Source organism: Choloepus didactylus, chromosome 8, assembly GCF_015220235.1.
Source record: "Choloepus didactylus isolate mChoDid1 chromosome 8, mChoDid1.pri, whole genome shotgun sequence".
In the NCBI taxonomy this organism is placed as follows: domain Eukaryota; kingdom Metazoa; phylum Chordata; class Mammalia; order Pilosa; family Megalonychidae; genus Choloepus; species Choloepus didactylus.
In genome coordinates, this window is record NC_051314.1 from 59,351,744 (window position 1) to 59,366,236 (window position 14,493).

Sequence of the window (14,493 nt, forward strand, 5' to 3'; positions counted from 1 at the left end):
GTAACTTGTAGTCTAATAAAAGCCAGTTCATTTCTGGTATATTGCATTCTGGCAGCTTTAGCAAACCAGAACAATGCGCCTGAGGTATTAGGTTGAACGATACGAAATTGTCATAGATTAATCTCTGTAAATCACTCACCCCATCTTACCTTTCATGATTTCCCTTGCCAAGACCAAAGCACCAGACAAGTTAATTTGCTTACAAAAATTCGCCATTTCTCATTTTCATGCCTTTGCATATACCTTTCTCTTGAAATGTCTACTTCAGCCCTCAATTCGTGTCTCTCCCCTTTCAAAATCCATTGCAAATCTTCCTACTCCCATGTATTCTTAAATTATTAAATCTACATTTAACTTCTTACTTTGTGATCACTTGTGTCCCATGTTCTTGAAATGTTTCTTTCCAAAAAAAAAAAAAAAAATTCCATTATTTAGTGTGTGCTCTGTCTGCACACTTAGGTTTTCTTTTTCCTTTTATAATTGTTTTTTGGAAAAGGCAATATGTTTTCATGGTCCCTATTTTAGTTTCCTAGGCTGTTCAAGAAAATATCATGAAATAAGTTGGCTTAAACAATGGGAGTTTATTAGCTTACAGTTTTGAGGCTAAAAGAAAATCCAAATCAAGGCATCATCAAGGCAATTCTTTCTCCCTGAAGACTATGGCATTCTGGAGCTGGCTGCTACCATCACTGGCTCCTCTGTCACATGGCAAGGTACATGGTGGCATCTCCTGTTCTATCCCTTTTCTTCCGGGTTCCATTAATGTAGCTTCTTGTTTCCTGTGACTTTCTCTCTGTGTATCTGAATTTCATTCTCTTACAAAGGACTACAGTAATGGGATTAAGACCCACCCTGATTGAGGTGGGACACACCTTAACTGAAGTAACCTCATCAAATGGTCCTACTTACAGTGGGTATACACCCGCATGCATGGATTAAATTTGAGAACATATTTTTCTGGGTTACATACAGCTTCAAACCACCACAGTGCCTACTTCAAAAAATAGAAAAAGGTATCCAATGAGAATTTTGCTCTCCACCTCTTTCCTCCATCCAAATCTATTTCTTTCCTCAGAGGCAATAAATATAATCAGTTTTTATGTATCCTTCTGGAAATAGTCTATGTTTATAGAAGCAAATATGTACATCGAGTTATCCTTTTTTTCCTACAACAACAACAAAGATAAGAAATGTTGGAGAAGATATGGAAAAATAAGAACACTTATCCTCTGTAGGTAAGAATGTAAAATGGTAAAGCCACAGTGGAAGAGAGCTTGGAGTTTCCTCAGAAAACTAAATATTGAGTTTCCCTATGACCCTGTAGTTCTGCTACTCAGTATATATGCAGAAGATCTGACAGCAGGGACACGAACAGACATTTGCACACCAATGTTCATAGCAGCATTATTCACAATTGCCAAAAGATGGAAACAATCCAAGAATCCATCAACAGATGAGTGGATAAACAAATGTGGTATATACATACAATGGAATATTATGCAGCAGTAAGAAGTAATGAGGTCCTGAAGCATGTGACAACATGGATGAACCTTGAGGACATAATGTGGAGTGAAATAAGCCAGACACAAAAGGACAGATATTGTTTGGTTTCACTAACATGAACTAACTAGAACATTTAAACTCAGAGTCTTAAAATGTAGAATATAGGGTACCTAGAGATAGACAGAAACTAAAGAGGGAGAACAGTTACCTAATATGTACAGAATTTTTAATGAGTTTTAACTTAAATGTTTGGGAATGGATAGAGCTGATGGTTGCTTATTATTGGGATATAAGTAATAGTGCCATACTGCAGTTGAATTTGATTCAAAGTGGTTGTTTAAAATCATGTATGTCAATGATTAACACTACAAATACAAATAAGTTCTTGCATGAAATACCACAAATTTTAAAAAATAGAGGAGTATATGGGGAAAACATAGCTATTGCAAACTATGGACTGTAGTTAATAGTAATATTTTAATATTCCTTCATCAACAGTAACAAATTTACTGTACCAATACCATGGGTTGACAATAGGGGAGAGAAGGGGTATAGGAGGATTAAGGTTTTGTTTTTTATTCTTATTTCTGTCCTGGAGTAATGAAAATGTTCTAAAATTGATCATGGGGATGTATGCACAATTATGTGATGATACTGTGAGCTAGTGATTGTATACTTTGGATGGTTTGCATGGTGTGTGAATATATCTCAGTAAAATTAAAAAAAAGAAAAATTACCTCCTATGTACTCTTTCACAGAAAGCACATGTAATATATACTTTAACCAAATAAGGACATAATCAAAAAAGAAAAAAAAAAAACATAAGACAAGAATGTTCACTCACATCACCCCTTATTCAGAATTGTACTAGAGATTATAGCCAGTGCAACAAAGCAAGAAAAAGAAACAAATCACATCCAAATTAGAAAAAAAAATTCATGCTGTCATTATTCACTGATTCTGTGAATAATGATTTTTAAGTAAAAAATTCTATTTACTCTAAAAGATTCTACTAACACTAATAAGTGAGTTTAACAAAGTTGTAGGAGGCAAAATCAATATGCAAAAATCAATTATATCTCTATATACTAGAAATGAACATCCAGGCACTGAAGTTTAAAAATGCCATTTGCAATAACACCAAAAATATGAAATACTTAGAAATACATCTGAGAAACTATGTGCAGAATGTACACTAAATCTACAAAACATTGCTGAAATTAAAGAAGACCTAAATAAATGGAAAGCTGTACTGTCTTCATAGGTCAGAAGACTAAATATTTTTAGATGTCAAATCTCCCCAAACTTATCTATAGATTCAATGCAATCCCAATCATAATACCAGCAGATCTTTTTATTATTTTGTAGAAATTGATAAAATGATTCTAAAATTCATATGGAAATGAAAAAAACTTGTAATAGCCAAAACAATTTTTAAAAGGACAAAGTTTGAGAACCAACACTACCCAATGCCAAGACACATTCTAAAGCAACAGTAATCAAAACAGTGCAGTACTGACATCAAGATAGACAAATAAATCAATGTAATGAATTAGAATTCACTGGTATATGTACAAATGAATTTTAACAAAGATGAAAAGACAATGAAGTAAATAAAGATAGTTTTACAACAAATGTTGGGTGCTGGAACAAAAACAAAAATTTAACTCCAATGCTTACCTTGCACCATAAGCAAAAAATAACTCAAAATGAATTATAGACCTAAATGTAAAACCTAAAACTTAGCACTTTTTGAATAATACATAGGAGAAAATTTTTGTAACTAAGAACTAAAACAAAGATGTTTTAGAAATAACACCAAAGCACAAACCATAAAAGAAAAACTGTGGCAACTTGTATTTCCTCAAAATTTAAAACTTCTGCTCTTTGAAAGACTGTTAAGAGACAAAAAGAAAAGGAAAACAAGGAGAAAATATTTGCAAATCATATATCTGAAAAAGGACTTGTATCCAAAAAATATGAAGAATGTGCAAAACTCAACAGTAATTAAAAAAACAATAAAAATGGGCAAAAGAAGATATACAGAAGTCAACTAGGCACATGAAAAAAATGTTCAACATCATTTGTTATTAGAGAAAGGCAAATTAAAACCACAATGAGATACACACCTATTAGAATGGTTATAATTTAAAAGATTGAACACACCAAGTGTTAGTGAGGATGTGGAGGAACAGAAACTCTCACGTACTGCTGGTGGGAATGTAAAATGGTACAACTACTTGGGAAAACACTGTTATCGGTTTCTTAAAAACTTAAACATACACCTACCAAATAATCAGCCATTCTACTCCTGGGTAGTTATAAGAGAAATAAAAGCTCTTGTCCTTACAAAGATTTGTATGCAAATGTTCCCAGCAGCTTTATGATAGCTTCAAACTGAAAACAACCAAACTATCCATCAGTTAGTGAATTAATAAACAAAAAGTGGTATATCCATATAATGGAATATTAGTCAGCAAATAAAAAGAATGAATTGTCAGTATGCACAACAACTGCTGTATCTTATAATAATTATGCAGAGTGGAAGAAATCAGACTTAAACATATACATGCTGAATGATTCCATTTATATAAAATTCTAGGAAATAAAAACTAATCCCTAGTAAGGGAAAGCAGGGATGGGAAGAAGGAAGGATTAAGAAGAGGCACGAGGAAACCTTTGGGGGTGATGGGTATGTTTATTATCTTGACTGTGGTGATGGTTTCACAGATGTATACACATGTCAAAAATTATCCAATTGTACACTTTAAATATGTGCAATTTATTTTTGTCTACTATACTTCAATAAAGCTGTTAAATTTTTAAAAAAAGTAGTATATACATTGGCTTTTTTTTTTAACTTAATATACCTTGTTGAATATTTCTTTTAAACATAGAGTTTTCTCATTCTTTTCTATTGCTACCCAGGATTCTATTATATACATCCACTATAATTGCTTTTACTATTCCTCTTTTGATGCCAATTTACAAATGACGTTGTATTGAAAAGCTTTATGCATACTCATTTCCCTCATATGTAAACATATCTATAGGATATATTCCTAGGGGTAAAATTCCTAAGTCAAAAGGAAATGCATTTCCTATTTTGGTTCCTATTGCCAAATTGCTCCCTAGAGTAGTCAATTTTCAATGTAGGAAACAAAATATTCTAAATATTTTCAACAGGAAGGCAATCATAATAGGGAATTTGGTGCTAACAAAGTCATTAGAAGGGCTGAAAAGGCAGGGTCTAGGAATCTAGACTGAGCCTCCTGGAGTGATTCTCACAATGATACATACTGATTCACTAGGGGAGCTTCTACTTCTGGGGCCATCATGGAGTCACACTAGAAGCCAGAGCCACCATCATGACCTCTCACTCCTGGGAAGCTGGAGAAGGGATACCCAAAGCTGCAATTCAGGAATTAAAAAGGCAGATTAAGAAACTGTTGCCAGTACTACTGCTTCTCCATACCCAGGAAACTGGAGGAGGGACACTTCATCACTGCTTCATGGAAACATGTTTCCCACAACTTTATAATATTCAAGAACTACAAGATGTCTGCCTCATATCTGCCTTTCAAATCACGAGGAGAGGATATAACAGGCAAAACTTAATTAGCATCCAGAAACCTAGCTGCATAAAAAAATCTGGGAAATGTGATATTTCTTTTCCAATCTTTTCAACTAGATAGAGGGTAGATTGGAGGTTGAGTGAATGTGCTGGTTTCAAGCTGTAATGTACCCAGAAAATGCCATGCTCTTTTAATTCATTCCTGTGGGTGCAGACCTATTCTGGGTGGGACATTTTGATTAGGTTGTTTCCGCGGAGATGTGACCCATCCAATTCAAGGTGGGTCTTAATCTTTTAGGAGTCCTTTATGAGGATAAAAGACAGAAAAAGCCCAGAGAACTCAGAAAGAAATATCCAGACAAGTTTGGAGACAGCAGAGAGTGAAAAGCCCAAGATGCTAAGAGAGGACCCACAGAACGAGGCAACTGGAATCAGGAGCTGAAAGCAACAAAACCCATGAATGAAGCACCAGCAGACACCATCCATGTGCCTTGTTATCTAACAGAGGAACCTTGGATACCAGCAGCCTTTCTTCAGAGAAGGTATCATCCTGTTGATGCCTTAATTGGGACATTTTCATGGCCTTAGAACCGTAAATTTGTAAATTAATAATTCTCCATTTAAAAGCCAACCCATTTCTGGTATATTGCATTTCAGCAGCTTTAGCAAACCAAAACAGTGAGTAAATCCAGAATACATACCACACCATCCTTGTTGATTCTTTCAATTTATATCTGTAACAGCAAAAATCCTTTTTTCCGAACTTGTGTTCCATTAAAAAAATATTTTGGACATATTAATGAGTTAAAAATGTCAGTATAGTTTTATTTTAAACTTCTCTTAAAAGTGAGGTTGAGTTTTTTGGTATTTCTTCCCTCCAATTTGAGTCATTTGTATCTTTTTCTATGAAAATTCTGTTTATAGTTTTGGTCTTTTTCCTTTGGATTTAACTTTTTGTTACTGAGTTCTAGGGGTTCTTTATATATTAAGCAATTTGTGTTATGATTTGCAAATATTTTTTCCAAAATTTTCAGTCTTCTTTAGACTTCGCTTATGGTGGGTTTTGCCATGATTATATATTTTATTTCTACATAGTGAAATTTATGTTTTCTTATTGTTTCTGGATTTTATATCAAATTTAGAAAGCCATTCATCACACTAAAATTCTTTAAAATTCTCCCATGATTTCTTTAAGTACTTTAAACATTTCAGCTTTTACTTTTAAATTTTTAGAACTGGAATTTATTTTGATATAACATGAGGTATGAATCCAACTTTATTCTTTCCTGCAAATAGCTATCCAGGTGTCCTAATGCTTTTTAATGGAGAAATCATATTTTCCCAACTGAGTTGAAATATTATCTTTATCTTATTCTAAACTCCCATATTTGGGTCTATTTTTTACCTTTCCATTATATTCTAATAATCTGTCTAAACATATGCCAGTTCCAAACTGTTTTAATTATTGTAGTTTTCTATTTTAATATTTCATAAGCCTAGTCTGCCTTCATTGCTTTTTTAGAACTTTCCTGGCTAGACTTGCTTCTTTTTCATAGGAACTTTGGAATCTGGTTTCTAGGCTTAAAAATCCTGATGTTTTTATTGGTATTGCCATAAATTTATAGATTAATTTACAAAGAATCGGCATCTGTATGACATTGAATCTTCCTATCCAAGAATACGATGTCCCTTTCCAGGTATTTGAACCTTCTTTTCAGGAGAAATATAAAGTTTTCTCTTTGGAGACTTGTATATTTCTTGTTTATTATTAGATGTTTACTCTCCTTTGTTTTTACTTATTTCTTCCACTATATCTTCTAAATCGCTGTTTTTTATGCAAACGGTGCACTTTGTTTTCTGTAATTAAATTTATACCCAGTATCTTTATGAGTTTTAAGAGATTTTACCTCCTCCTCTCCATTTTTAGAACCTCGAAAATCTCATATCTTTCAAATAATTCTGTAGGTTTTTAAGTTCCTTGAGGACATGAATTAGTTTATTTTTTAAAATGCCCTATTAAAATGCTCTACACAGAATGATTTATGACTAACCCCTATATGAAAATAGAAACACAAGTGCCTGCTAAGTTCTGAATTTGCCTGATTCTTTTATTTATAGTATGAGTCAGGTTCCATCCCAAAATGATTTTCTTCTAAAAAGAGACTAATCTATTCTATGCTTTCATAGCATCTAATTATTTTTCCTTCTCACAATACAATCTTTTAAGTTGTCATATACATATTTTACAACAAAATAAGCTGTGTAGCTTTTAAGGTTTTCTTAATATTTACATGAGATTATATGCAAAAACTAAAATTTTTAGTCTTCATGTTTGCTAAAGGATTCTTGGTGACATTCATATATTGTCCATAGCAGTTTTCCTGAAGCTATTTATGATTTCATTTTAAAATTACAAACATTAGGCATAAGGTGAGGGGGGAAATGGCCATTAAAGCTTAAAATGAAATAAAACCCAACTCAAATCTTTTTATATGCATGAAATAGAAGATTGAATTCTATAAACTATGCAAGAAAATCAGTCTCCTTACATTAGAGTTATGAAACTTATTAAAATATTTCTAAACTATACCAGTTACCTAGATAATGTTTCAGAGAGCAAAGATGGTAGGGAATTCAGCAAAAATTGTGGCAAATGAAGGAGTTGGAATTCTTTATATAAATGCAGGAAGTAGAAGCTTCTGTATAATTTGTTAATAATAGAATAAGGCCCATTTTTTTTTTTGTTTCATTGACTCTGAAAGAAATATTTACACTTACATGACTAGTCATAGAACCAATCCTAACCTTCCCTAATGATATTTAAGCTGACTTAAAATGGTAGAGCAAAAGTTATTTAATACAAGGTTTTTTAAAAAGGAGTTCTTAGCTTGGGGCTCCTTTCTTATTGTAGCACAATTACAAATATTGTGATTTGTTGACAAAAAAAGACCTCCAGTAAAACTTGCCATATGGGTATTAAAAATGTCATGTAATATTGCACTGTATTTTTTAGTGTGCAATTCCACTTTTTACTTCTTACAGGTTCTAAAATACAAATGCTTAAAATGAATGATAAATCTATAGTTTGGGACATACAATATATAAAGATATAATTTGTTACAAGTACAACAACTAACATGATACTCAATGGTGAAAGACTGAAAGCTTTCCCTCTAATATCATGAATAAGACAAGTATGGTCACTGTCACCACTGTTATTCAATGATGTACTGAAAGTTCTAGCCAGAGCAATTAGCCAAAAACAGAAATAAAGACATCTAATTTGACAAGGAAGAATGAAAACTTTCCCTATTTGCAGATATGATCCTATATAAAATCCTGAAAAATCCACTCCAAAGCTACTAGAGCTAATAAACAAACTCAGCAAAGTGGCAGGGTACAAGATCACCATGCAAAAATCAGTAGTATGTCTATACACAAGCAATAAACAATCAGAACAAGAAATCAAGAAAAAAATTCCATTCACAATAACAACTGAAAGAAACAAATATCTTTGAATAAATCTAACCAAGTTTGTAAAGGACTCACACACAGAAAACTCCAAAACATTGTTAAAAGAAATCAAACAAGACCTAAAAAATGGAAAGCACTAAAAGAAATCAAAGAAGACCTAGGACATATGTGTTCATGGATTGAAACTCTTAACATTTTTAAGATATCAATACTACCCAAAGCAATTTACAGATTCAGTGCAATGTCAATAAAAATTCTAACAGCCTTCTTTGCAGAAATGGAAAAGGCAACCATGAAATTTATATGGAAGAGTAAGGGGCCCCCAATAGCCAAAACTGCATTGAAAAAGAAGAATGAAAATGGAGGACTTACACTTCCTAATTTTAAAACTTATTACAGGAGAACCTAAGATGGCGGCTAGGTGAGACAGGGCAAAGAAACATCTCCGTGAAAAATACTAGATAAAAACCAGAAAGTGACCCAGAACACCAGTTTCAGTGATGCACCAGCTGGACAAGGTCTGCTAAAACCACAGGGACCATGCACTTGGTGAAACCGGGAGTCTGAATTCTGAAACAAGTGAGTAAGCCGGCTGAAAGTCCTGCGGCCACGCTGCAGTGTGGGGAAACTGGGGGTTGGCATTTGGAGATGGACTAGTTCTTTAAAAAAAAAAAAAAAAAAAAAAAAACCCAGGAGCGGCTGCAGTTATGACAGTGAGAACCGTGCAGTGAAACACGGCAGGAGTGGGCTGTGCCAACCTCTCGGTGTCTGGCGTGGAAGATAGACCGCTACTGATTCCCTCAGGACCAGGGGGGCAGAGGGGAAAGCCAAAAGGAGAAAGAAAGAAACCATACTGCTTGCAGCTGGCTCCCCAGCGGGCTGGAGACACTCCTGCCCGGGGCCATACCCACAGCCCAGAGCTGCGCCAGGAAACCCAGTGTGATGGGGGGTGTATCCCATGGCACCATGCACACGCCATAATATTGGTTGTGGACAGTGGCCTTGGGTGCATATACAGCTAGTTGTCCCAGAGCTGGGAAGGTGGAGCTGTGCGAAAAGGCAGGGGAGGGGTTGAGATGCTCCTCAGCCATTTTTGCATCAGGCTGGGAGCGCCCCTGCATGGCCCAGCGTCTGCTTCCCTTGAAGGACGGCATGCACTTGTGACATTAGCACAGCCTTCCCTCAACAGAGGTCCTGGAAGATCACAGCTGAGAAGGGGGGCCCACTCGGAAAACCCAGGGATGCTACGTCAATGCCAGGGACTTGTGGGTCAGTGGCAGAGAAAACCTGGGGCAAAACTGAAATGAAGGCTTAGTCTCTTGCAACAGCCTTGAATCTCCAGAACACCTGGGAGGTTTGATTATTAAAGCTGCCCTGCCTCCCTAACCACCCAGACACATGCCCCACATTCAGGGCGGACAGCAACAACACACCCAAATTCAGTTCACCAATTGAACCCCACAAGAATCATTTCCCCACACACCACAAAGACAAAGGAGAACTGACTTGAGGGGAATAGGTGACTTGCAGACGCCATCTGCTGGTTAGTTAGCTGAGCTCCAACTGGGGTTTTAATTAACAAGCGTGGACTGCTCAATACAAATCGCCAGCAAGGAGACAGAGACTTTGTGTGAAGACTGAACTTGGAGAGCCGGAGGGTGGCAGCAGACTGGCCCTGAAGGAGACTTTCCGTTCCTGTTTTGGCTCAGTGAAGAAAGCCTCAGCCATTTTCAGTTATCAGTGCTCTGACCCAGACAAGGGTGGAGATAGCACAGGCAGAGAGAAACCACTGAAATGCTAATGACCTCTCCCTAGGAGGTCTATCTTCCCTAAGAGGAAAGAAGTGGTGCCCAGCTCTACTACCTACCTTCCATTCAGAACCAGACCCCAGAGCCTGGGGGAAAACAGCCACAAGCCATACCCCCTTCCACCAGTCTGGAGTTACAAGCTGACAGGCACCACCTGCTGGGCAGAAAAGTACAGTGATCCAAGGCCTCACAGGGTGTACCAATCTTCTAAGACACATCCTCAGGGAAACCGGATACTGAATAGTTCTTCCTTCTGAGACTGGAGCCCTTTTTGGTCTGGGAAAACCTGATTGGGGTAACCAAGGAAACCATGCCTAGACAACAGAAAACTACAACCTACACTAAGAAAAATGAAGTTATGGCCCAGTCAAAGGAACAAAATTACACTTCAACTGAGATACAGGAATTGAAACAACTAATACTAAATCAATTCAAAAAGTTTTGGGAAGATATGGCAAAAGAGATGAACCATATAATGAAAACACAAGGTATCCAGAATGTAGAAACTGAAAGTTTGAAAAACCAACTGGCAGAATCTATGGAAATGAAAGGCACAACACAAGAGATAAAGACACAATGGAAACATACAACAGCAGATCTCAAAAGGCAGAAGAAAACACTCAGGAACTGGAAAACAAGGCACCTGAAAGCCTACACACAAAAGAATAGATAGAGAAAAGAATGGAAAAATATGAGCAACGTCTCTGTGAACTTAAAGACAAAATCAAAATCAGGAATGTATGTGTCATTGGTGTCCCAGAAGGAGAACAGAAGGGAAAAGGGACAGAAGCAATAATAGAGAAAATAATCACTGAAAATTTCCCATCTCTTATGAAAGACATAAGATTACAGATCCAAGAAGCGCAGCGTACTCCAAACAGAATAGATCTGAATAGGCCTATGCCAAGAAACTTAATAATCAGATTATCAAACATCAAAGATAAAGAGAGAATCCTGAAAGCAGCAAGAGAAAAGTGATCCATCACATACTGAGGAAGCTTGATAAGACTATGTGTGGATTTCTCAATAGAAACCATGGAGGCCAAGAAGGAAGTGGAGTTTAAGTATTAAGTATTTAAGATACTGAAAGAGAAAAACCACCAACCAAGAATCCTATATTGGGCAAAACTGTCCTTCAAATATGAGGGAGAACTTAAAACACTCTCAGACAAACAATGACAGAATTTGTGAACAAGATACCTGTTCTACAGGAAACACTAAAGGAAGCACTGCAGACAGAAAGGAAAAGACAGGAATGAGAGGTTTGGAAAACAATTTTGGAAGATAGTAGCACAGCAATGTTAAGTGCACTGAACGAAGATGACTGTGAGTATGGATGAAAGAGGAAGGTTGGGACCATGTGGGACACCAGAACAAAAGAAGAAGAATAAAGACTGGACTATGTAACTCAGGGAAACCTAGGGTGCTCAACAATTGTAATAAAAAGGTACAAATATGTTTAAAAAACAAACAGCTATCTAAATAAGCAAAAGTCATCTATTTCTTCACTGCTCCCATAAAATTTGGAAAACAGTCTCAGCTAGAGAATCACTTAATTGCCTTTTAAAGCTGGAATACAGTTATTTTGTTTTACTCTGGCTTGGAAATTTATTTGCAAGATTCAAAAACATTTTGCATAGCTTTCCCTCAAATTCACTGTTAACTTTAACTATTGTCATTCTAACTACCATCACCCCTGAAGTTTTCACTGGTACATATCTGATCAAATACAGAATGGGAATATGCATGCACAGTTGACTGTATGTGCAGATAAAGATTTTACTTCTAACTACTTACATCTTGGGTAGTGGTCAGTTCTCCATCTCTAAGCTCTACCTATATAAAAAGGTACTTTGGCTGTCTGGTTCCCCTGTTTATCTGCCCTGGGCACATAGCAGACAATGAATTAATGAGTGAAATTGATAAACAGTAGTCATAATGAACAGACGTTTTACATTCTTTAAAGGACTATACAGAAGCAACAAAATAATGTAATCCTGTGCTTAACTTGCTCTGTGAATTCTCATTAAAAGTCAAATTTGAATAGATGTATTTATCCTGGGACTCACATATTTAACTTAGTGTCACAGCTCTCATATACTAAGCTATAGCCTTGAGAGTATAGAGAAGCACCTAAAAAGTGTTGGGGAGACTGCAATGCTTCCTGGATAGGAAAATATGCCAAGAGAAAGAGCCCAAGCCAGAGTTACATGGGGATTAAGGAGCTTGGAATTGTGTTCTCCTCTTTCCCAACCCCATTTCTACAGGGAATAAAAACCAACAGCCTAGATTCTGTTTTCTGGGAGAATTAGAAGATAGGACTTTGCTGGCAATGAAGACATCACAGATAAGGGAGAGGACTTGAGAAGAGTATAAAGATTTGGAACAGAAGCTATGGGGAATAGGATAATGAAAGAACTACCAAACAGCATCAAAAGCTAGGTTAAGATTTCCTGTCATAAATTTGTAATATGGCTCATTATTGAAGGATTTTTTCCAGCAACCCTATCAACTTAACAGTAGAAGAAAAAGAACTGGACAAATCACTGATTTGGAGTTAGAGATTAGCAAGAGGAATGTTTTAATAGAGAATTGAGGATGTTGGTGAGTGTCAAAAGGGCAAAGTAGAACCAGGACTGGGAATGTCAATTTTGAAAGCTAGTCGTGACACTGGATGGTAAAGAACAAACTGTGAGATAGCTTGAGGCTTTAGAAAGATAATTCAGGTTCTAAAGCTATATGGATAGCAAGTTGACAGAGGGATGGAGAGGTGACAATAGCAGTTGAGCAGTTGGCAGGATGCTGTGTGCCCAAAGCTCAGACAAGAGTTCAGAGAATTTGTATTAGCAAAGTCTAAGAAATACCACTGAAGTACATTATAATAATATTCTCATTAATTGTTACAAAGTTACCACACTAATGTAAAATGTTAAAAATGGGAGCAGGTACAAAGGAACTTTGTATTTTCTGCATGATCTTTCTGTAAACCTACAATTTTTCTAATAAAAAAATTTTTTTAAAAGCCTGATGAATTTATTTGCAGACTTGGGCTTAGAGAGAGAAGTCTGCAAATAAATTCATCAACCCCTCCCGTGACATGGGACAGGACCCCCAGGTGAGCTGAGTCTCCCTGGTGACATGGGACACGGATTCCAGGAATGAGCCTGACCCTGGCATCAAGGGGTTGACAATGCCTTTTTGACCAAAAGGGGGAAAAGGCAACAAAATAAGGTTTCAGTGGCTAAGAGATTTCAAACAGACTCGAGAGGCTGTCCTGGAGGTTACTTCTCTGCAAGCTTCAGCTAGATATGCCAAATGACCACAGTATGATAAGCCCAAGTCAACAGTAGTCCTGAAAACCTGAAAGAATGCTCAGGTCCCTGAGAATCTATAAAAGTTTCACTCACTATTTTTCAGAAACTTAAATCCTCCTGAGATCTCCTACGCCAGATAAGTTCCAAAACCCAGAGCAACAGCCTCTTCAAGAACATTAACCAGATGTATCCCCTTTTCCCATAATGTCGACATCCCTTTTCAACATGAACAAGTTAGGGTGGTCACTGGCTAGACATCTCTGAAGATCAGGAAAGTGATTAAACTAGAGGAAAGGGTAGCAAGACAAGACAGAATTTAACAAAGAATTAGGAATACTGAATCTCTATATAATTTTCTTTCTCTTAGTTGCTAGGGTATTAGAATAGCTAGAGGGAAAAAACTGAAGTGGTAGAACTGTAACTCATAACATTCTTTGCAATTTGCTATATAGCTACCTGTTAAAATTGTAATTTGAAAGTTATCACCTTTTTGTATGTATTTCAACAAGGAAATAACTTAAACTATGGTTCTGTAACCCATAATAGTCTTTGAAATTTCCTATATAACTACTTGTTAAATCATACTTTCAGTTTCACCTTTTTGTGTATTTATTTCATAATAAGGAAATAACTGAAACTGGAACTGTAACCCTAACATTCTTTGAAATTTGCTACTTGTTAAATTGCACTTGGAAAGTTATCACTTTTATTTATATATGTTGTATTCCACAATTTAAAAAATGGAAAAAAAAAAAAAAAAAGCCTGATTTAACTTTCCCAAAATGTTATAATTACTCTTTAAGCTTGATTTATGATCAAT